Genomic DNA, 20890 nt, shown 5'->3' with positions numbered 1-20890 from the left:
ACAGCTTACACTTACACTGAGTCACACACTCATACACAGAAACATGCACCCACGCGAACACACATGCACAACCACACACTCTAGACCTAAGTTGACCTCAGATAGCTTGTTGACAGCTCTTTGTATTAACAGTGACCAGTAAGCATAGGGGTGTCTCAGTTAATTAAATAGGTCTGAGGCTCAGGGCCAAGATGCTGGGTGGGCCTCATGTACAAAATGGGTTCCAGCCACATCACACCCTGAAAGGCCTCCTGTATCAGTTAGTGGAGCCTGTGGTGACTTCCGCAGCTGGACTGCTAATAAATGGAACATCTCGGATGGTTGTGGCTGGAGTTTGGAGGCGTGTGTTGGGCTAGACTTTCTGAGACTGGGTTTAGAAAGGAAGCATTATTTTGAGGAGGGAGATCATAATCACACCAGCTTGTTTCCAGTCTCATTTAACAGCCTTCTTAGGAGAGATTGAGTCTTTACTACCAATGTCAAAAGCAAGATGGTAGATTCACCAGGTTGAGGAACAGAGGGAGGCCTAAGGGATTCTGAGTTTCCTCGGTGGCCCTGCTCCAGATCTACTTCTTGACTCCAGTGCCAGTGAACTTCTGGGGCCTCGGTCACCAACTCTCACCACACTGGCAGCCCAATAGGATGATACAGCCAACCAAAGAGCTGTGCCGAAGAGGTTCTGTCAGGGTCGAAAGGTAACAAACAGAAAACCGAAAATTACTTCTAAAAATTTATTCAAGGCAAATATGTGGTTTAGGATTCCCTGTCGCACAGGGGCAGGGGCCCTTCACTGGGAAGCCAGGTAGGCTTACGGCCACAGTGATGGCAGTAACTGAACTGAAAATCAGGAAAGACAATCGGACAAGGAAAGGGAAAGTAAGACAGGTATTGAACAGTAGGGTCATTCCAGAAAGTCAGCAACACAGGGAAGGTTTCCAATGCTTAGTCATCCCCAAAGGCAATGCTATAGTATTGACTAATAATTACTACTTAACATTAAAAAAGCCCATACCTCATGAAAATGTTAAATGAAGTTTAATGTATTTCATTTAAGTAGAAAGGAATATATATGTGCACATATCTATACCTATATATATCGAGGAATAAATATGGAGATATTTTTGTGTGTGTCTATGTATAGGATTATAAAGAATTTAATCTTTCTACAGGTTAAAGTGTTACACTTGAATGTTTAGATGGAAATATTGAAATTTGAGCTTCCTAAAAGTTAAAAATATTATCTTATAAAATGTTTAAAATAAAAAAAGTGCTTCACATCCTAAATGAATAAATCCTCGGCTACTTGGGAAAACTCAGCTATCTCCACAGCATGTTTTGCCAGAGTCCCAGATGACTGAGATTTCTCCTCACACCACTACAAACCACTCTCAAGCACCTGGTCATTACAAAGAGTTGGTTACATTCATGTATTTTAAGGGCATGCTAATCTGGACTAGGGCAGGGTACTGTTTAATGCTGCTAAAACAAACTACAATAAACTTGGTCATTTAAAACAATACTCACTTATCTTATAGTTCTGTAGGTCAGAAGTCCCAAATAGGTCACAATGAATTCAAGGTGCTGGCAGAACTGCGTACTTTTCTGTAGACGCTAGGGGAGAAACCATTTCCACGCCTTTTCCACCTTCTAGACGCCACACACACTCCTTGGCCCATGGCCTCCAACCATCTGGAAAGCCAGCAATAGCTGGCTGAGCCCTTCCCACATTGCATCAATCTGATCCCTTCCTGCCAAAGTCTCATTCCCTCCAAAGTCAGGAAAGGTCCCCATTTTTAAGGATTCACGTGATTACATTGTATTGGCCTGAATAATCCAGAAAAATCTCCCTATGTCAAAGTTTTTAACCTTCAACTACATTTGAAAGCCCTCTGTGCCTTGCTCAATAACATATCCCCGGCTCCGGGGATTCAAAGATGGATACTATCGGGAGCAGATAGAGGCCAGGATTCTAGACGTGGAATTGACAGAGGTCAATGCACACCTTAGAAATGTCAGCAAACTTGCATGACTAGAGATAGGCGTGGAATTCTCCTGAACTTAATCCTTCGGTCAAATATGAAAAAGAGGAGGTATTTTCTACTCCATTCACCAAGTTAGACAGCAATCTGAGGCTGTCACATCATGTGAACATTACAGGGAATCCTGGGACAAGCTGCTTGCAGTGTCCTGGGGGCAAACGGCACAGGGAGCCCGGTGCATGGCAGGACACATCATAAACAACCTGCTTCTGAAAAAATAGCTCCCGGATTAACATCTTGGGTTTGACATCATCAAGCAAGGTTGTAGAGTGAACTCGCCTGCACTCCAGGAGACCTGGGCTCTAGCGTAGTGACAGTAAGAGAATGAAGACGGCGGGGAGGGGAAGACAAAGACACTTGAAACCCTTGAATCCCTGGATTCGAGCTATACATAACTTAGTGACAGAATCAGCACGTGCATGATGCAAACTCACGGCGGGATGACATGGGGCTGCAACCTCAGGAGGAACGTGCTACGGGGCTTGTTCTAGTTCTCTCATAAAGACACAAAGAAACAGTTTGAGGGACAGCTCAAACGGAGGACATCCTTCAAATTTGCCCAGTTGCCATCTAATAATCCATTATGGTTCTATCTTCCTTTGATTTATTCAATCTCACTTTTAAAAAACTTTTAATGTAGTTATAAGACCTTTTAGAACCCTGAAAGGATGTGGAGTGGATGTCCAAATAACACAGAAAGAAGTTTGTGAACTGCTTTTCGTCTGCATTCCCACTTGGGATCGTGAAAAACTGGCTGTCTACTTCCCAGGGGTAAGTAGGTGATGGTGAGGCCTCTGTTTTATGAGCTTAGTGTTGGCAGACATGACTACCACCCAACTGCCCAGGCGTTTGTAAAGTGCCTACTACATTCTTAGCAGTGTGCTTCTTCACCATGTTGAAAGGGATTTTCAACCTAGAGGTGTTTCGGGGTTTTGAGTTTTGGTTGACTCACTCAAAGTGATGTAATGACATGAGTAAAGGCATGGTAAACAATCTGAGGCATGGAAGGTGAATGGGAGGAGCAGAGCGGGGGGATGGGAACATAAAAAGTCCACCTTACAGAGACTCGAGAGACGACAGGGGTGGTTGATGGCACAAGAAATGGAGGCCTAGAGATACATTTGAAGTTTCGGAACTAACCAGAGGAGGGCCTGAGGGGGTGCAATTGGCAGGGGAGGAAGGGGAGGGGGAATGCAGTGGTGCTAGGGGTGGAGTGGGTGGGGGTTGGGGAACAGGGATCATGCACAGGAGCCAAGTCCCTACCTCTCAGGACAGGAAGTCAACAGACAGTGTCTAAAGTTGATAAAATGAGAAATTGTGGTGTAAGTATTTTAGTTAAAGATAGGGAAATAACCACAAGTAAAGAAAACAGAAGTGAGGAAATCCACTGAGCTCTGGGGAGCAGGACTCGGGGTGCAGAAAGTTGAACGGAAGTCAGTGAACATTCCCTCGAAGAGCCTTTTTATTCTAATTGATTTTCTAAAAACCAGTGTGTTTGTGTTATCTGATGAAAAATGTTAAGCAAATTTATGTCATAAAGAGTCCCTCTTTTATTTTTGTAAGAGTCTACTCTTTCAGAGAGGTTTAATTATTTTTAAGAAAAATGTGCCACAATTAAAAATATTAGCTACATATGTATAGTATATCTATCATATATAGAGTGAATGTATACATATTTTAATTACTATATTGATTTTTTCATTCTTTGCCAATATTTCCTTATAAAAAATTTCAAACACACAAAAAGGTTGAAGGAGTTTCACAGAAAATTCCTATATACCCATCACCTAAATTCTACAATTAACATTTTATTATAGTTGCTCTATCACCCACCTGTCCATTTCTTCATCCATCAATTTATCTTAGCTTTTTGAGGCATGTATTACATCGAAGTTGAGAATAGCATAGAAAATGTAGAAGCCAAAGAGCTTACATGTATGATCCATGGACATGAAGTGAGATGGGCGGGGAATGTGGGTACACCAGTACAGGGCAGAGAGGGATAAAGGGGGAAAATGTGATAACTGTACTAGCATAATCAATTAAATATATTTTAAAAAGAGAAAACACATGCAACATAAAATGTATTAAGCATTTTTAAGTGGACAGTTCAGAAGTATTAGGTATGTTCACACTGAGGTAAAACGGAACCCCAGAAACCTTTCATCTCCCGAAATAGACCTCTGTACCCACTGACCAGTAACTTTTCTCTCCTCTCTCTCTCAGGCCCTGGCAATGACCATTCTACTTTTTATCTTCACAATTTTGACTACTCTAGGTACTTCATACAAGTAGAATCATACAGTATCTGTCTTTTGGTGACTGATTTATTTCACTTAGTATAATGTCCTCAAGCCTCATCCATATTGTAGCATGTCACAGTTCCTTTCTTTTTAAAGCTGAACTATATCCCATCACAGGCATACACCATATTTTGTTTATCCACTCATTCGCTGATGGACATATGGGTGGCTTCCACATTTTGGCTATTGTAAATGGTGCTGCAAAGAACTGGGGCATGCAAATATCTCTTTGAGAACAGGCTTTCAATTCTTCAGGGTATGTACCCAGAAGTAGAATTCCCAGGTCACACGGTGGTTCTATTTCTAGTTTTTGGGGGACCCTGCACACCCTTTTCCACAGCAGCTATATCATCTTACATTCCCATCAAGAGTTCCAACATCTCCCCATCCTCGCAGACACTTATTATTTTCTGGTTTTTTTACAGTAGCCATTCTGATGGATGTGAACTAATTATTATTGTACATTGATTTTTTTAACCATTATTCCAGGTAACTGAGAAAACAGGACTCCTGGGAGAAATTTTAATGGTAATGACTAGAAAAAGCTGGACCATTCTAAGTAAAAACTTTTCCCAGAAGTGGATGGTAAGTCTGGAAGCTCTCAGTACAAATCCAGAGATGGAATTTCTCCCCACAGTAAATTTCATTCTTATTTCTTTGTTAAGTCAGTGTCAGTCTGTAGGTAGGTTTTAAAAGGCCACAGGCTTGTCACCATTGCAGGTGCTGAGAGAGCTGTAAGTTCCTTCTCTGTATCCACGGTCAGATTCTGGACCTAACTACACCGAAGTTCAACTGTGTCATATCCTAAATTTGTAATTGATTCTGAACCGTGGGGTTTCTTGTAGTGCTGACACCAGATTGAGGCTTTGTTCTCTGGGGAGAACATCTCAAGTCATACTGGCTTTTGAGTCCGTTACATTTTCAGGCTTCTGGAACTCTTGACCCCATTTTCCTGATATGGAAATGTTTGTCCTTTGACAAGGCAGACAGGCATTCTCTTTCTGGTTCCCTCTGTGTGGGTACCCTGGTGACCACCTTTTTAATGAACTCATGAAGAACGCAGGGATGCAGAGAGAACAGGGCATGATGGCCTCTGGATAATATAACCGCCCTGGAGTCATATTACAACAGACGGGTCTAGAACCCCACGTGACCTTGGGTATTTGTGAAGCTGGCTAAGAGACTGACAAACAGAAACCTTAAGAACAATTAATATATTTCTACACAGCTGCATGGCAGTTGCTCTACAGACAACTCGGAAAACAGATTTCTTGGTCATTTCTAGCTCTGTGCTTGCATTTCTGGCTGATTGACAGGCTGAAGGTGAAGTGTGTGGGAAAGCAGGTGACCACTGCTCCCCAAATACGGTGTGACACTCAGTCAGCCCTGACAAAGCAGCGGCCACATAATCTACCATAATTAGTTGACCCTTCACTAATCCTGTTTTAAGATTATGTTTACTTGGCCAGTCATTTCAGTCATTTAATTAGCATTCTTCAAGGTTACTCCACTCCCTGGCAGGACTCCTGTGGGGTACCATGTGCACTGGAACACTTGGTCAACACAGGCTTACGGTGCCCCTCCCTCTCTTTTTTTATTACTAAATAAATTCATTAATATTAATCAGCCAAGACAGCCTTTAGCATGTTGGCCAGCTCTACACAAAGCATTTTAATTGGCAAGATTGGATTTAATTTTCAATGTACATGACAGAGGCAGTTATTCTTCCTGTGTAGATAGGCAGAGTGAGGCTCAGAAAGCTCAGGTGGCTTGCCTGGGGAGGGCTAGGATTTGAACCAGGTCTGTCTGAGTCTGGAGTAGACATTTAACCACCGTCAGAATGACCATTCTCTGTGCCCCTGCTTTCCTAGAGCCAATCCACTCCAGTGAGCCAATTCACTGCTGTTTCCCATGGCTGCCCACGGTGGTCGTCAGCCCCCAACCAGAGAGTGAACTCTCCAGGGAAGGGACTATGTCATTCCTTATTTCTCTGGCTCCCTAAACTGTGGAGCGAATGCTCCAGGAACAGGATATCTGCTTGGACAGCTCACCTGGTGATTTGTATCGGAACAGTCTACCCCCCAGAAGGCAAAAACAGCTTTCCAAAGGTGCAGCTGAAGTACCATCTCAGAGAACATGCTCAGAAATGATGGGGCACATTTTCCAAATGCCGTTTAAGTCAGAGGCACCTTTATGGCACTTTGTCTCCAGGAGGAAAGAAAAATGATTTTGGAAACCAAGGAGTGGAAGCCAGTGGTGGCTGCACTTCTCATCACTCCCAGTGACTATCCGGGCATCCTGTGACTCCTGTCCCTCCAACACTGGACTCTGCCTGGTCAAAGGTCCTGGTCTCCCAAAGGGGCTTGCTCATGACAGAGGGCACAGCATGGGTCCCACTGGACTGTAATTTACAGCTGCCACCAGTCTACTTTGAACTCCTTGTGCCCAAGGGTCAGCGGGTAAGGAGAAAAATCATTAAATTGGCAGGGGCTTTTGACCTTGATAATCCAGGCAACACAGAGATGGTTTGACATGCTAAAGGCAGAGAGAAATTATGTGTGAATCCAGCTGATCCACTTGGCCCTCCTGGTCCTCCCTTGCCTCTCTGTGACTATGGGTAGTAACCCAACCTGGAAAAGGCATGTTATCAAGCATTCAGATACCCCCAGGAATGAAGGCTTGGTTGTACCACCACGTAAGACACCAAGACCTGCCACAATGAAGCTGGGGGTGAGGGAAATTTAAAATGGACAGGGGAGGAAGAATAAGATGAGTAACAGTGTGACTCCAAGATCTTCTACACTGAGTTGGCTACAGGAATGAGGCAGTAGACCTCCGACTATGGGGAGCGTAACCAACCAAGGGCCTCGGCTGCTGCCCCCTGTATGGAAGTCAGACATCCCATGGATCCCATGGGTTTCTCCTGGCCAGTAAATGGTATGGTAGGAACTGTAAGGTAGTTTCCTTCCTAGGAGACACGAGACTCTTCTTTTGGCCAATTCTGGCTGGAGTACAACCCACCCCACACACAGCCTTGCTGAACCTTCCTTGGAATGCACAGCAATCAAAGATGTTCCACTCAACCTTCTGCTCAGATCAGATTCAGTGTGGTCTTCTCCGGCTCCTTCCTCATTCCCCCACCCTCAGGGTTTCTCTAAAAGAATCCCTGCATGTTGAATCCTATCCCGGAGTCTGCTTGTCCGAGAACTGGACTACCACAGTGACCACAAAGCCACGGGTAAAACACTTCTCCTCTCCAAGTCTCGGTGTGCCCTGCTGTGAAATAAGGACAGTGGCTCGGATGCTGTCTAAAGTTCCATTCAGCTTTACACTGACTTTCCGGCTGAGGCTAGGACCTACCCTCTGCTATCCTACTCTCTCAGGCCTCATTCTGAAGATCCAGAGTAAAGCCAGCACTTGGAATCCCCTTTGTCTTGTCATAGGACCTGTGCAGAAACAGTGGCTGGGCTCTTTTCTATACTTCCTGCTTCACTCTTTGGCACACACCCATTCACAATGCCAATGGACCACAAGTTAACCCACAGCCATTGAGGGTCATTGCGCACGTCTAGGAAACTCCAGGTAAAGCCTACAAGTATCATTCCTGGAAACACCTGCATCCTTAAAAATGTGCCTTCCAAGGTCTAATGTCCTCCTTGCCCCAAAATAAAGAACCAAAATAAGCCTTGGGAAAACTATGTTTTTTGCTCAATTGGAGCCTTAATTTTTTTTTCATTCTGGGAAGCAGAGAGTATTCCTTTCTGCTTAAAGAACAAAGGGCAACTGGTTCTTTGGAAGAGAAAAGACTTACGTTCAGCTCTATATCAAAATGTCTCCTAATCTTGAGATTCTATCTAGGACAGTCTATATTTTCAAACTTGTAGTTCAAGTTCATGTCCTTTGGTTGCCTTAAACTCAACGTTTGCCCTGCTTGCTGACGCAGGGGAAAACATGTGCTTTGCTCTCAAAAATAAAAAGGGAAAAAAGAAGAAGGAAAAGAAAGTTCACATCGCAAGGAAGGGGTTTGTTATAGATTAGGTACTGAATTCAGAAATGTTTTACCTCGATTAGCAAAGGCAATTTGAATTCTTTTTTTTAACTTGGCTCTCTCTCTCTCTTCCTTTGGAACTTACATAACTTTCAGAGTTTTGCTCATTTAACAAATGTTTATTTAGTTTCACTGACCAAATTTAGCATTTGTTTTAATTCAGAACTATCTTGGTGGCAAAAGAGAGAAAGTCCACTTAATTAGCTTAAGCGATGAGAGAAAGGAGGAAGGGAGGCGGGATTTACTGGACGTCTGAACTAGAAAATGGGGAGAACAAAAAAACAGAACAAGGGTGGGATCCATCCTAAGGAGTGAGGGCTGTCAAGAATGCCTCTCTCTCTGCCCCTCAGCGTCTTTTCCCCACTTCTATTTTTCTTCCCTACACGTGACGGAGCACACAGCTGCTGGTAGTCCAGCCTCATAACCCAGCGTCATCAGAGAGAAGGAAACAGGAATGCTCTCTTCCAGAGTCACGGCTAAAAGTTCCAAGAAAGAGCTCATGGATTTGTTTGTGTCCCATGCCCACCCTGACCCACTCCCTCCAGCTAGGGAGATGAGATCCAATAACTAGCCTATCCTGAGTCACCTGAATGCTGCTGTGGCCAGAAGAGATGTCTCTTAAAAGAAAGGAGAAAGGGCTCCTAGACAGGCAACAATATCAGATTCTGTACTCATTTGCATTGATCTGCCTCTAAGTCATCTCTCTATCGATAATAAACTCTTCATAAAAAATTCCTTTTATTTTACAAGAGAAGTCAAAAGCTGCCTTCCACCCTCATACTCCATTCCCTGAGAAACTACCTTGTCCACAGACCCTGCCGCCTAGGCCCCTATATTTTGAGTTAGTTGGCACCTGATCTGTCCTCCACCCCAGCTGATGACCCAAGTGGGCATCAGATTCAAGCACAGAAAATCTCCTGGTTGGCTTGTGACCTCTGACCTGGTACAAATAGATGACCTGGATCATCGGTTTTCTCTCTTTCTATCACCCTCCCTCTCAAGAATTTGAACTCATAACTCAGGAGAGAATTGGTCATCTGTCATTAGTGGTCGAAGCTGAAACCAAAAGGTTGTGAAGGAGAAGAGGCTGAAAAGATCATGGTGGGTCAGGAGCAGTCGGGCAAGCAGAGGTGGAGAAATCAGTTGAGATCAGACCTGATAGAAGCAGACACAGAGTTGGCCGGTCATTTCAATGGCGGAGCCTGAGGTGGCAATCCATGAGCTCACTGACTAAAAACATATAAGGAGCACTTCTTTTGTGCCACACAGCTGGGGACAGAGCTGCGAAAAGGATGAACACCTTTCTTGTAGCCTAGCAGGAGTGCAGAGCTAAATAAACACAATAGAAGAGGAGACTGTGTTTTGGTTTGACGCTGACCGCGTGGAACATGAACCTACTCCAGTGAGCTCAGATACTGATCGCTATGGTACAAGTTCACGGAGCTCCAAGAACAGGGCTGCATGAGCATTGGGCGTCACTGAGCATGGAGGCAGGAGGTGACTCTAGATTTATTCCAGGCATGTCCGTAGTAGGTTTCGTTCTCTTCATACCACTCCTGGAAGAGTGTGTGCGTGTGTGTGTGTGTGTGTGTGTGTGTTCACCTCGATCAGCACAGGAAGCAGTCAGTAATCACTGGGTGTGCAGTGACTGAAGGCAGTGTAAACTGAACTACAGTCAAAAGCCCACTTCGTGGGATCTTGGGAAAAGGCAATTTTACTCACATGGAAAGGGAAGAACTTTGGTTGCATGTGCTTGCTGGCACCAACTTCAGCTGTGGTGCGTGATTCTAATACTGCAGGATTCTATTCATTCAGTACTCTGGGGTCATTACGAGTCTGACTCCATTACGAGTCTGGGTCCAAAAGCCTTCTAGGCTTTTGTCTTCCTAGAAGACACATTAAAAAGACCAGGGTTTTCCTCGGGATGCATACCACATGCTCAAACAGGGAAAAGAGGAGTGCAGACCAAAAAGCGCTCCCGAGTGGGATATGGCCCGGTGACAACGGATAAGCGGTAGCATCTCAGGTTGGGGGGAACAGAGGAAGCTGATGCTCAGGTTGGGGTGGGGGACTGGTACTTCAATTTTGGCCCATGTTGCTCCTCTTCCCCATCCGGAAACAAAACTTTGGGTGGGGAGAGGGGGTTGCATCTTCCCAACTACTTGATCTAGTCAATTTCAAGCTCCCCACCCCCATCCCGCCACCTCTCCCCACCCTTCCTGCCTGTGTACAGACTCAATTTGGTTTGTGTCAGCTGCTATCGAAAGAGTTAGGAAGGTTCTCCTCGGTTCTGTCTCTGCCTTCAGGAACCACGAGCTTAAACGAAGGGAGCCCAGGACCCCTGTATGTGGAAGGTCCCACGGGATTAACAGAGACTGCCTCCCTGAGCTTGGAGCAAGTCCTGCCCACACCTCATGCCCTGGGTGTGGATGGGGGGCCTGAGCAGGCTCTCCAGGCTGCGTGTGGACATAAGAGATTAAGTCACACGGAGACACTTTAAGAGCTATTCTGATGGAAAGAGCAAACTAAATAATAATAATTATAGCTCATGTGTTTCACTGAGTTCTATCTTCTCATGAAGGGCACTTGACAGCCAGAACCTCCCCTTTGTGTGCAAATGGAAGGAGGCAGGAGGAACGAGTGCGCACCACGGGTCACAGCTCCTGGCATTTCCCCGTCCAGGCCTTTATTGCCCACAAAAGAACAGAGCGCTTACATTTTCCTTTGTTTATGTCGCAATTCTTTGATCAGTGATTTACTTTTTTTACAGTTATTGTAATATGATATTTTTAAGTGATTTGGTTTTATTTATTCTTAAAGAGGCCAGTAGATTCCCAAACCAGCTTGCAATTGGGCCTACCACTAACCCCCCACCGCCCCAGCCTGATCCAACCTCACATGGCGTCTTTTCCCTTCTGGCCTCACCCAGCATTTTCGTGCGGACAGAGTGGGAAGGGGTAGGCCTGCAGGAAGCCACATAAATTCTCTGACACAGTGTCTGACACACTGTCTCCCAGTGGCCTATACGGAGTTAAAGTCCAACCTTCATTCCGATCTGTCTGAAAGAGCCTAGTGGTCAGGGACAGTGACCTGCCATGCCCTGGCCAGCTGATCCTATGACTGATAGAGGTCCTCTTCTGTAAGAACAGCGGGGACAGCTCGGGGGGGGAGGGGGGCGGGTAGGGGTGGGGAATGCTCGTCTGACCGCCTGGGTAACTCACAGCCTCTGTCCCCTGCCTGTTGCTGGGTTGGGCCTCAAGTCCAAGAGGGAGCCTTTCCCAGCTCTGCCACTAGGTCACACGGGGCCTGCAAAGTTATTAGAATGCTCCATGAAAGAGCACAGAGCAGCCATTGTCATGTAAAATTAGCCTGGGCAGAGTCCCAGAGAACGTATTGTTGGACTCCATCCTGCTCTCCCTGCACAAGGGCATGTGTGAGATAAAAATGGCTCCAGCTGCTGCTGTTTGGTCCTCAGCACTCTCCCAGGGCCACACTTTGCATCTCCTGCGTTTAAGCCCCATCCTGCCCTGGATTCACCAATTGTCAAATTTCCTCCCGGTGGCTGCCCAGGAGGGGGAAGGTTCTGGTGGTCATGGATGGCAGGGAGAATCCGAGGAACGAATCCAGTGACCTCATGTTTGCCAAGCTGCACTGAAACCACATCTACGTTCCAGGTGAGCAAAAGGATTTGGCTCCCCTTCCAAGCTCGCCTCTCCCCATTGAATGTCCACTGTGCACAAGATCGCCCTTCAATCTGATAATGCAGAATAAGGCCACTGTCTGGTTGTTCCCCTGAGGCCTCTCATTCAAAGCCAAGGCTGCTGACACTCTGCATAATACCTTCCCCAAAGAAGGCTACAGCTTTCCCGCCATGCCTGTGCTAAACCTGAGCTTGCCAAGAGCAAATTTTTTTGACCCATCAGAGCCAGCTAAAGCCAGGACAACTTTTCTGGTGAATTTCCCATCAATTACTTTTTATTTGTAAGCTGGACACTCCCTGTGCAGCAAGGCTGGAAGCCGCACTGTACTCAGAAAATGCCCTGGCAAATGAAAAACCTATGCTCTATGTGGTAACTTCTCCAACAAGTGGGCCTCACAAGCCATAGCAAGAATTGACTTGAACACTGTCATTTCTTGGCCTCTCAGGCTGAATTTCCCAGGACACAAAGGCATCCAGTGTTTCATCATCTTGATCGTTTTAATGGTTGGTGGGGAGGCATAAGGGAGTTAGTAATGGAACGCACCGAAGTACAGAACCATAAATTGCTAGGGATCAAGTCCTCGGTCCAAGTGACTTGGGCTTGGAGACAGGCAAGTGATTTGGTCCCGGCTTAAAACAGGAAATGCAGGGGGAGCCCCCAGTAATGAGTCTCAAGGTGTGTCCTTCACAGGCTTGAAGGAGAACAGTGTTTCCTATTAGCCGCCCCACTCAAGAAAATGATCATATACCTAAAGTTAATATAATATTGCACGTCAGCAATCATTTTTAAATAAATAAAATATTCATACCAGATAAGAAAAGAAAAGAAAAATTCCCATCTATGAAATCAACTTTGGGTGACCAACGAGAGGGAAATATTGGAAGGGAATAAATCAAAATATGCACACAGGTTGTGCTATGATGAAATTACTGGGCTTTTTTTTCCCATTTTCTCTATTTTCCTAACAACCTATATACCACAATAATTTTTTTTAAATTTTTGTAAGAGACCCTTCCCTTTTCTTTTTTAGCATAATAGCCACCCAATCACACAGTTAAAAAAATTTTAGTACTTACTTTTGGCTCTTTTCTTGTCTTCTACTTCAATATCTCAATGCACGCACGCCCTCTCATCGCTGTCTCCATCTTGGGGCCTCAGTGTAGACACCTGGTGCTGTTTGGATCCTCTTTTTGATCACTGACACCCTCCCCTACGCGACTTTGGGGCCTGGTCTCGCTAATCGTCCACCCATCGTCCAAGAGCAGCCAGAGTGACTTTCTAAAATAGAAACCCTGTCATGTCGCATTCCAGCTGAACCTCTTCAATAGCTTTTCCTTGCCTCCAGGAGACAATTTAAATTCCTTCCATAACACACAGGGCTCTTCGAAACCAAACCTGCCAAACTCTCCAACTTCATCTTTCCCTCCCCAACAACTCCCAGCACCCACCCCCGCCCCACTGCCCCCACCACTTGCGGTCCCCCAGTCACTTATTCCTTGTGTAGGCCTTTATACAAGCCACTGTCTTTGCCCTAGACACCGCCCTCCAACCTGTGTAGCTGCCTAGACCTTCCTGAAGTTCAAGCATCTCACGTGCCCACCCTGCCCCAAGGAAATACTGGTGGCCACACACTTTGTCCTGACACTGACCCTGCCCATGTCAGAGTATTGAACTCATGGCCTCGGACCCGTGTACCCTGCGTTTGTTTCTCTCTGGACTGTGGGCTCTGGGGGGGCAGGCACCCTGTTTGATTCATTTCTGAATCCTCAGCACCTGCTTGTCTAACACCTGGCACAGTGGAGCTCGGTAACCACTTGTATTTGTGGATTTCAGAAAAGGAGGAATGAATCAAGGAATGAAAATGTGCCTTTTCTGCCATACTTGTCCTATCACCTAGGACCGAGTCAGCTACTGTACCACAGTTACAAATAAAATTTAGGGAAAAAACTGGTCACCTAAAATACTCCAAAAATGACCAAATCACATCAAATGCTTATTAATTCCCAGACTCTAGACTTTCTGTCTCTCCTACAGCTTACTTTCCTGGCCCCCCTCCCACCTGTCAACATGTGTTTATAAGGGAAACACAAAGAGTGTCGCTGTGCTCAGGACCTCAATGACAAGGATCATGGGCGTCAACCCTTTGTTGCAGGGAAGCTCGGGCCTCATTACAGAAGCCCCGACTCCATCACCTCTCTGTGCAGTCACAGATCACGGGCCCCTTGACTCAGGCAAACTGAGACAGAAACCTCAAGGCCAAGTGGTAGAAGGCACTGCCCAGTGAAGATGAGCTAGAAATGCAGATACAACATCCCCCAAAGTATGGCCCGTGTCGGGAGATAAGAATGTGCATACAGACAGCCGGAGAGCCCAGGGTCCTGGTTCTAGCCCAACCAGACACTAGCTGTGTGACCTTGGGCAAGTCAGCCCATCTGCTGGAACCTCAGTTTCCTCAGCGCAACATGTGGAGGGATTGCAGTAGATGTCCTACCACAGCCTGTGCAGTTGTTTTAGAACTAAAGTCTGTGTGTGGTATCGTGGTGAACCCTGGGCCAGAAAGGGGGAATCCGGGTTCAGTCCTGCACTGCTAAGCATGACCATGACCGCGTGTCCCTGGGCAGGTTTCTGAAGCTCTCAGGCTCCAGTTTTCCCATCTGGAAAATGGGGCTTGTAAAACGGAACTTCCCAAGGTGTGGGAAGGAACAGAGAGGAGCACGTATGTGGTAAAGGGGAGCTCTGGCTGTTGGTGGGTTTTGAGGCCACAGAGCATAGCAATGAGGAATGCAGACCCACCTGATTTCAAATCCCCGTACTGCTGGGTCACCTTGGTCCTTGGGCAAGCTGCTTCCTTTCTCCGAGCCTCTGTTTCCTTCTGTGACAAACAGAGGTGACAGGTACACTACCCTAAGGGTTGCTGTGAGGACCAAATACAATCAATGTAAATAAATGAGAGGGGAGGCGGACAACAGCGCTGCCCACCTCACGTGTCTCACTGAGCTCCTCTGCACGTGGCGCTCCTGCCCCAACTCCTGCTCCTTCTCTGCTCACTTGCCCTGAGGTTCAAAGGGTCCTTCCTTCCCATCCTTCCAGGGACAAGAAGGAAGGGGAAAGCAAGATCACAGGTGATGGGGAAGAGCCCAAGGTGACCTTGGAGGCACAGAGAAAGCCGGCCTGGAACTCATCCTGAGAGCCCTCAGGTTCCCCCCACCTTACCTCCTTCGGTTTCCGAAGCTTAAAATAGCCCAAACCGGTGTGGCCACATTTCAGTGTGCCACTCGGAGAGAACCCCTGGGGCGTTTTCAGAGCCAGCTCTGAGCTCCTCACTAGGCAGGCTCCAGTTATGAGTTATTCATACACACCCAGGCTCCACCACGTCTGCCAGGAAATGTGTTCTGAGTGCTTTTCTGCTAAGGCCCCTCTCCAGGCAGCTCCGCTTGCTCAGAGGGGTCAGGCGAATCAGCTCCTTGAGTGAACAGGAGCTGGAACCCCTGCCAGCCGCTGGGAGGAGTGCTGCGGGGGGAGGGAAGGGATACAGGCTCCAAGCGGAGGCCAAGCACCACACGATGAGAAAAGCCTGCACTGGGTGCTGGGAGGCTGGTGTTCTGCATCCAGCTGCACCCCTCCCTCTTCTGTGACCTTGAATAAGCCACCTTCCCTCTCCAGGTCTTCAGATTGCATCATGAAGAGCAGTTTTTTTTAGATCTCTCAAACCGGCTCTGTTCTGCACTATGAACTGGCTTCATTATTAGACCCTATATGATGTCAGAATGGTTTCCCACAGCCCCAAACCTACCTGTTCTCCTGTTCAGATCCAGCAGGAAACAGAGAGCTTTTCTTTCCCCTCGTTGGTCAAAGCAAAGTCCCAAGTCTCGTTGCTTGCACGGGGCTATGTGCCCATCTGCGGGGTCATGGTGCATTAGCCCCCAGAGCCCATTCTGACCCTTCCAGGATCCCTTGCTGTGCTGCAAAGGCTGCAAAACAAAAATCTACAGCCCCAGCCTCCCACTTAGCTCGGGTTCTGGGTGTAAATTAGGTGCCGCTCATCAGATGCGCTAGCTGAGATCTGGGAGACGGCAGGGGAGAGGTACCATGTTCTTGCTCCTCGTGCTGTGACTCCTGGCCAAGGACTGTTGTTCTAATGTTCAGTTTCTAGCTTCACAGGTGTCTGGAGGCTTCTGAGGCTTGGATGGCGGCTGTTGGGTACACTCTTACATAGGATGGTTTTGGATTGGGCGGAGCTCCTCCCCCTCCAACTTCTTCGTGATTCCTGGCGGGCAAAAGGCACCTTTTCTGGAGACCCAGCCAGAGCTTGCTCCTCTAGCCCTTCCAGTGATTTTGTGAGCACATTTCCCTGCGTTAATATCATTCTGTTTAAAAAGTGCCAGAGTCATTTCTAGTCACTGTGTCCAACTCCTGACAGAGGCACCGTCCCTGAGCCAATCACTGCACGGAGGGAAAGGCGTGTGCTGGCTGCCTTGGCCTTGGGTGCGTGCCCACCCACGGGGTCTGGGTCAGTGACATTGCCAAAAAGATATGGACTAAGAAGAATGATTTCCTGAAATCACTATTACTTTAGTAATTACTTTAACAGTAATTACTTTAACAGTAATTAAATTACTATTGGCAAAGGAAAGGGGGACTGGAGTTTGGGCAACCCCCCAAAACAAAAACCAAATAACAAATGTCTGCTCCAGATCCCAATCCAGGCGTCGGGGTAAGGTGTCTTGGAGGACAGAAACAGAGAGCAAAAGATGTCAAGGTTCTGTCCAGGCCCAAATGGCGGTGCAGCAGACCCCAGGCCTCCTCAGCCCCTTCCTGATTCGTGTGTCCATCCCCTGGCCCAGAGAGCTCCTTCTAGCCGGTACCTGTGACTCCTTCTAAAAGACAACCCTAGGTGACTACACTCACAGAGCTCACCTTGGTCGGGTTGGCCACCCAACCAGTCACCTTGACCAGTGACTGGTGCAGCGGGGTGAAAGGCCACCTGTCCTGCCTCGGGGGCAGACTAATTGAGCTATAATTGGCATTTCAGGGCTCCCCTGTGAGATCAAGCTGAGGCTGGGCTTGACCAGAGAGCACCTGTGTACTTGGCTTGTCCCCCCTCCTTACCCATCTCCTCCTGTCGCTGGAAAGACTTCTTTAATATGTCATTTGCATGTAAATCCCCATCTTAAGGTCTGCTTCCAAGGAGCCCAACATACTGAAGCGGCTGCAGAGGTGTTCACAGCCCATGAGAGCTTTGGTCTCTACTCTGGCTCGCTTGGAACTGGACGTTGTCCATACTGAGGCAAGCCCCACTTCTAAGCTAGAATTCTGGATGCAAAGTGGTTTTCTCCTTTTTAGAAAAGAGATTATTTCATAGGGACCTTTCGTAATTCCTTCCTTGTCCTTCAAGCAAGATTCAAGCCTTGCAAAGCAAAGGTGGCATCAATTTGATCTTGGTTTTATGTTTATTGTTCCTTGATTAGAAAATACTAATGGTTACCAGCGGTGTCCACTTAAACCCCAAGTTCCTAAGTGAACATTTGAGGAAAGAACCACTTTCCTTTCATTAAATGTAAAAAAACACCACTATGGCGGAGGGGCATCTTGGCAACTCTGGTGCCACCAGGGGTTCCTGAGGGAGGAGAGGATGAGGACAGAGAACGGCGTCAGCAGCAAGACGCTCGGCTCCACGGGTGATGGGCAAGGTGAGCCGTCCTGGGGCCACTGGACCTCTCCTCACATAGGGAAAGAATTGCTTCGTGGGTCCTTTCCAGCCCCAAAGTTCTCTCCTCCTCAGGGAAGGGCAGCCACATAGCCACAGAGCACTGAATTTTAATGCTGGAGTTTATTACTATTTTTTCATAGAAACCAGAAGGGAATAGAAGCAAGTTATTTTATTGTCTTTTTATTTTTGTAAGAAGTAAGCGACTTCATTGCTCTACAAGCAAATACCTAAAGACTAAAGGCTGACCTTACAGCATCCAAGAACAATTCCCAGTCCCGGCCAAGATGAACACCGGGAATTTCCTTCTTAAGCCAAGGTTCGAGTGTCCACATCAGTAAAGTCTTTGTCCTGGACCCATGCAACCCTCTGTGTCACCACCTCCTATCAACAGGGACCACTTTGGGGAGATGCTTACATTATAAGAAAATTTCTTTTTACCCAATGAGAGGGTTGGGTAATTACAATTCCAGGATTTCATGTAGGTGGTTTCTGCAAATGCCTTCACTTATTTATTGCTTGGAGTAGAAGAACCCCCAAGTATATGTCATATGTTTCTCTCCCCGGGAGCCTAAGAGCTCAGTATAGCTGATGGGCTATGTATCACTGACTTTAATATGGTTTTAGGCAACTAAATGCTAGAGTTATTTGATGATTTGATATTATAAAAGACATCTATTTTCATTATGAATGGAGGTCCAACTAATAAGGTGTCCCTTCAAAAAATATTGTAGCTGCTAAAAGGATATGGTATTATGGTATTTTCTATAGAATGGTAGCTTGTAAAAGCTGAGAGGAACTGGCGAAAGAGAAGGAAGAATAAAGATGAAGAGGAGAAGGAGAAGACAAAGAAGGAGAAAAGGAATGAAGGAAGGAGGGGAGGAAGAAAGAAAAGAAAAAAGGAAAGTAGAAAGACCCCTGGCTGGTGTAGCTCAGTGGATTGAGTGTGGGCCTACGAACCACACAATCGCAGTTCAATTCCCAGTCAGGGCACATGCCTGGGTTGCAGGCCAGTTCCCCGCAGGGGACTCACAAGAGGCAACCATACATTGATACTTCTCTCCTTGCCTTCCCCTCTAAAGATAAATAAATTAAATTTTAAAAAAAAGAAAGTAGAAAGAAAGAAAGTGAGCTTCAAACACACTGCCGAATTTTCACCCCAGCAGACAGACTAGCCCAGTTGTGTTCAATAGAATTATGATGTGAGTCACATGCGTGACTTGAAAGTATCTGGTAATCATCTCAAAAAAGTAAAAAACTAAAAACTACTTTTAATAACATACTTTATTTAAGATACTGTATCCTAGTAATTTGAAATAAAAATATCATGTCACCTAATAATTTAAAATGAAAATATCATTTCAACATGTGACTAATACAAAAACTATGAGTAAGACATACTGCATTCTTTTTCCCCTGGCTTTTCTAAATCTGCATAGTCCCATGTGTTGTCTGCACTTGGAGCACCTCTCAACATGAACTTGCCTGATTTCAAGTGCCTGACAGTCACATGTGACCACCATACTGGACAGTGTAACTGGTCCCTGTCTATGCCACTCAACTACAATTTCTCATTGAAACACCATCAATGACTCCTTAATTGCCTAAGCCAAATGGCTTTTCTTGCACCAAACCTCCTCCAAAACCTCTTTGAAGTCTCTGCTCTGAGTCATGTTAGACCAGACCCACTCCTTGAAACTTTCTCCCCTGATTTACAAAATCTGACATTCCCAGTTTCTACCCTGTCCTTCTGGTGGTGTCTTGGACCCATGCAAGTGCACTCATTGCCCTCGAGCATACGTTGTCTGCCTTTCTTCTCTTTCTCTCTCTCTCCCCTGACCTCCCCTCCCCGGTCTGAAAAGCTCCCGAACCGGGCTCCTCAGTTCCAGGAGCACATTCCCGGTTGCCTGGAGGACATCACCCAGCAACCCCCCAGCACCTAAGACCAAACATTCTAGACCAACCCTACCTACTCCTCCCACCCACGCTGTCTTGTTTTTTTGTCCCTGTCACCCTCACCACTGAACAAATATTTAATGAGCACTTGCTGTGTGCCAGCTGAGGAGATGCAGCAGCAGGCAAGCCAGACAAAAATCTTTGTCTTCATGCAGTTGACATTCTAGTGAGGACAGCTGGACAATAAAACACAATAAATGGTTGGAGTGTCATTCCATAATCAAAAGGTTGCGGGTTCAATTCTGGGCATATACCTAGGTTGTGGGTTCTGTCCCTGGCCCGGGCAGGTATAGGAGGCAACCAACTGATGCTTCTCTCTCACATCAATGTTTCTCTCTCCCTTCCTCTTTCTCTAAAAGCAATGAAAAAAAATATCCGCAGGTAATGATAAAAATTCAATTAAAATATTATAAATAAGTAAAAAACATATAGTATATTAGAAAGTACTATTTGCTATGGAAAAAATGAATCAAGATAAGGGACATGGGACATGTAGGAGAAGGGCGGTTAGGTGGCCCTCGGTAAGAAGGTGACATCGGGGCAAAGATTCAAAAGAGGTGTGAAAGCGCACCACTCAAGTATCTGGGGAGAAGCGTCTAAGCTCAGAGATGACCCCACCCCTGAACATGTCCAGTACTGGAAGTTCAAAGAAACCACATGTCTGAATAAGCGTCGGGGAGACTGGAGGAAATGAAACCAGAAGGTCCTGGGAACCTAGAGGGGCAGGCCATCAAGGTCATTGTGAGGGCCTTGGTCACCCCAGCTTGGACTGTGAGCTGATCTCCCTCCTTCTGTGATTGTACATTCACTGAGGCTCCAGGGCAGACCTTCTGATGCCTCTTGATCCATCCCCCACTCTCCATGTTATCCAACCCCCACCACCTTAGCACTGGTAGTTACTTCCCTGAAGCACAGACGTGATCAAGTCCTCCTCCACAGCCCATCTTCTCTACCATGTCCTTTTGGGTAAGGTTTAATGCCTCCGGTGAATCATTTAGGGACCTCTCCTCAATCCGCCATTCGAGACTCATGTGGATTTGAGAGAGGGAGGCAAAGAGAAGGGTCCAGGAAGGCAAGAGTCTGAGCACAGAGAGTGTGAACAGTCCCTGAGAAGTGGCCTGGGGAGCAGAATTCAA

At 46.4% G+C, this 20890-nt stretch overlaps 1 long non-coding RNA gene across 2 annotated transcripts; it reads right to left on the bottom strand.

The window, feature by feature from the left end:
* LOC118999534 (uncharacterized) lies at positions 1–15638 on the bottom strand. 2 transcript variants are annotated; one of them, XR_005069121.1, is made up of 5 exons: positions 15451–15638; positions 14885–15005; positions 13168–13369; positions 1525–1611; positions 1–679 (listed from the first exon to the last, which is right to left on the bottom strand). It is a non-coding gene; the product is annotated as an uncharacterized LOC118999534 (long non-coding RNA). The 2 variants fall into 2 exon arrangements; XR_005069122.1 differs by lacking the exon at positions 15451–15638 and adding an exon at positions 15071–15371 and having other exon boundaries at positions 14885–14963.
* Between the last annotated feature and the right edge of the window lie 5252 nt (positions 15639–20890).

Source organism: Sturnira hondurensis, unplaced genomic scaffold (genome assembly GCF_014824575.4).
Source record: "Sturnira hondurensis isolate 20B ecotype Veracruz unplaced genomic scaffold, ASM1482457v3 Scaffold0014854, whole genome shotgun sequence".
Taxonomy (NCBI): domain Eukaryota; kingdom Metazoa; phylum Chordata; class Mammalia; order Chiroptera; family Phyllostomidae; genus Sturnira; species Sturnira hondurensis.
The sequence above is the reverse complement of the archived record's forward strand: the minus strand, read 5'-3'. Positions and strand labels throughout refer to the sequence as shown.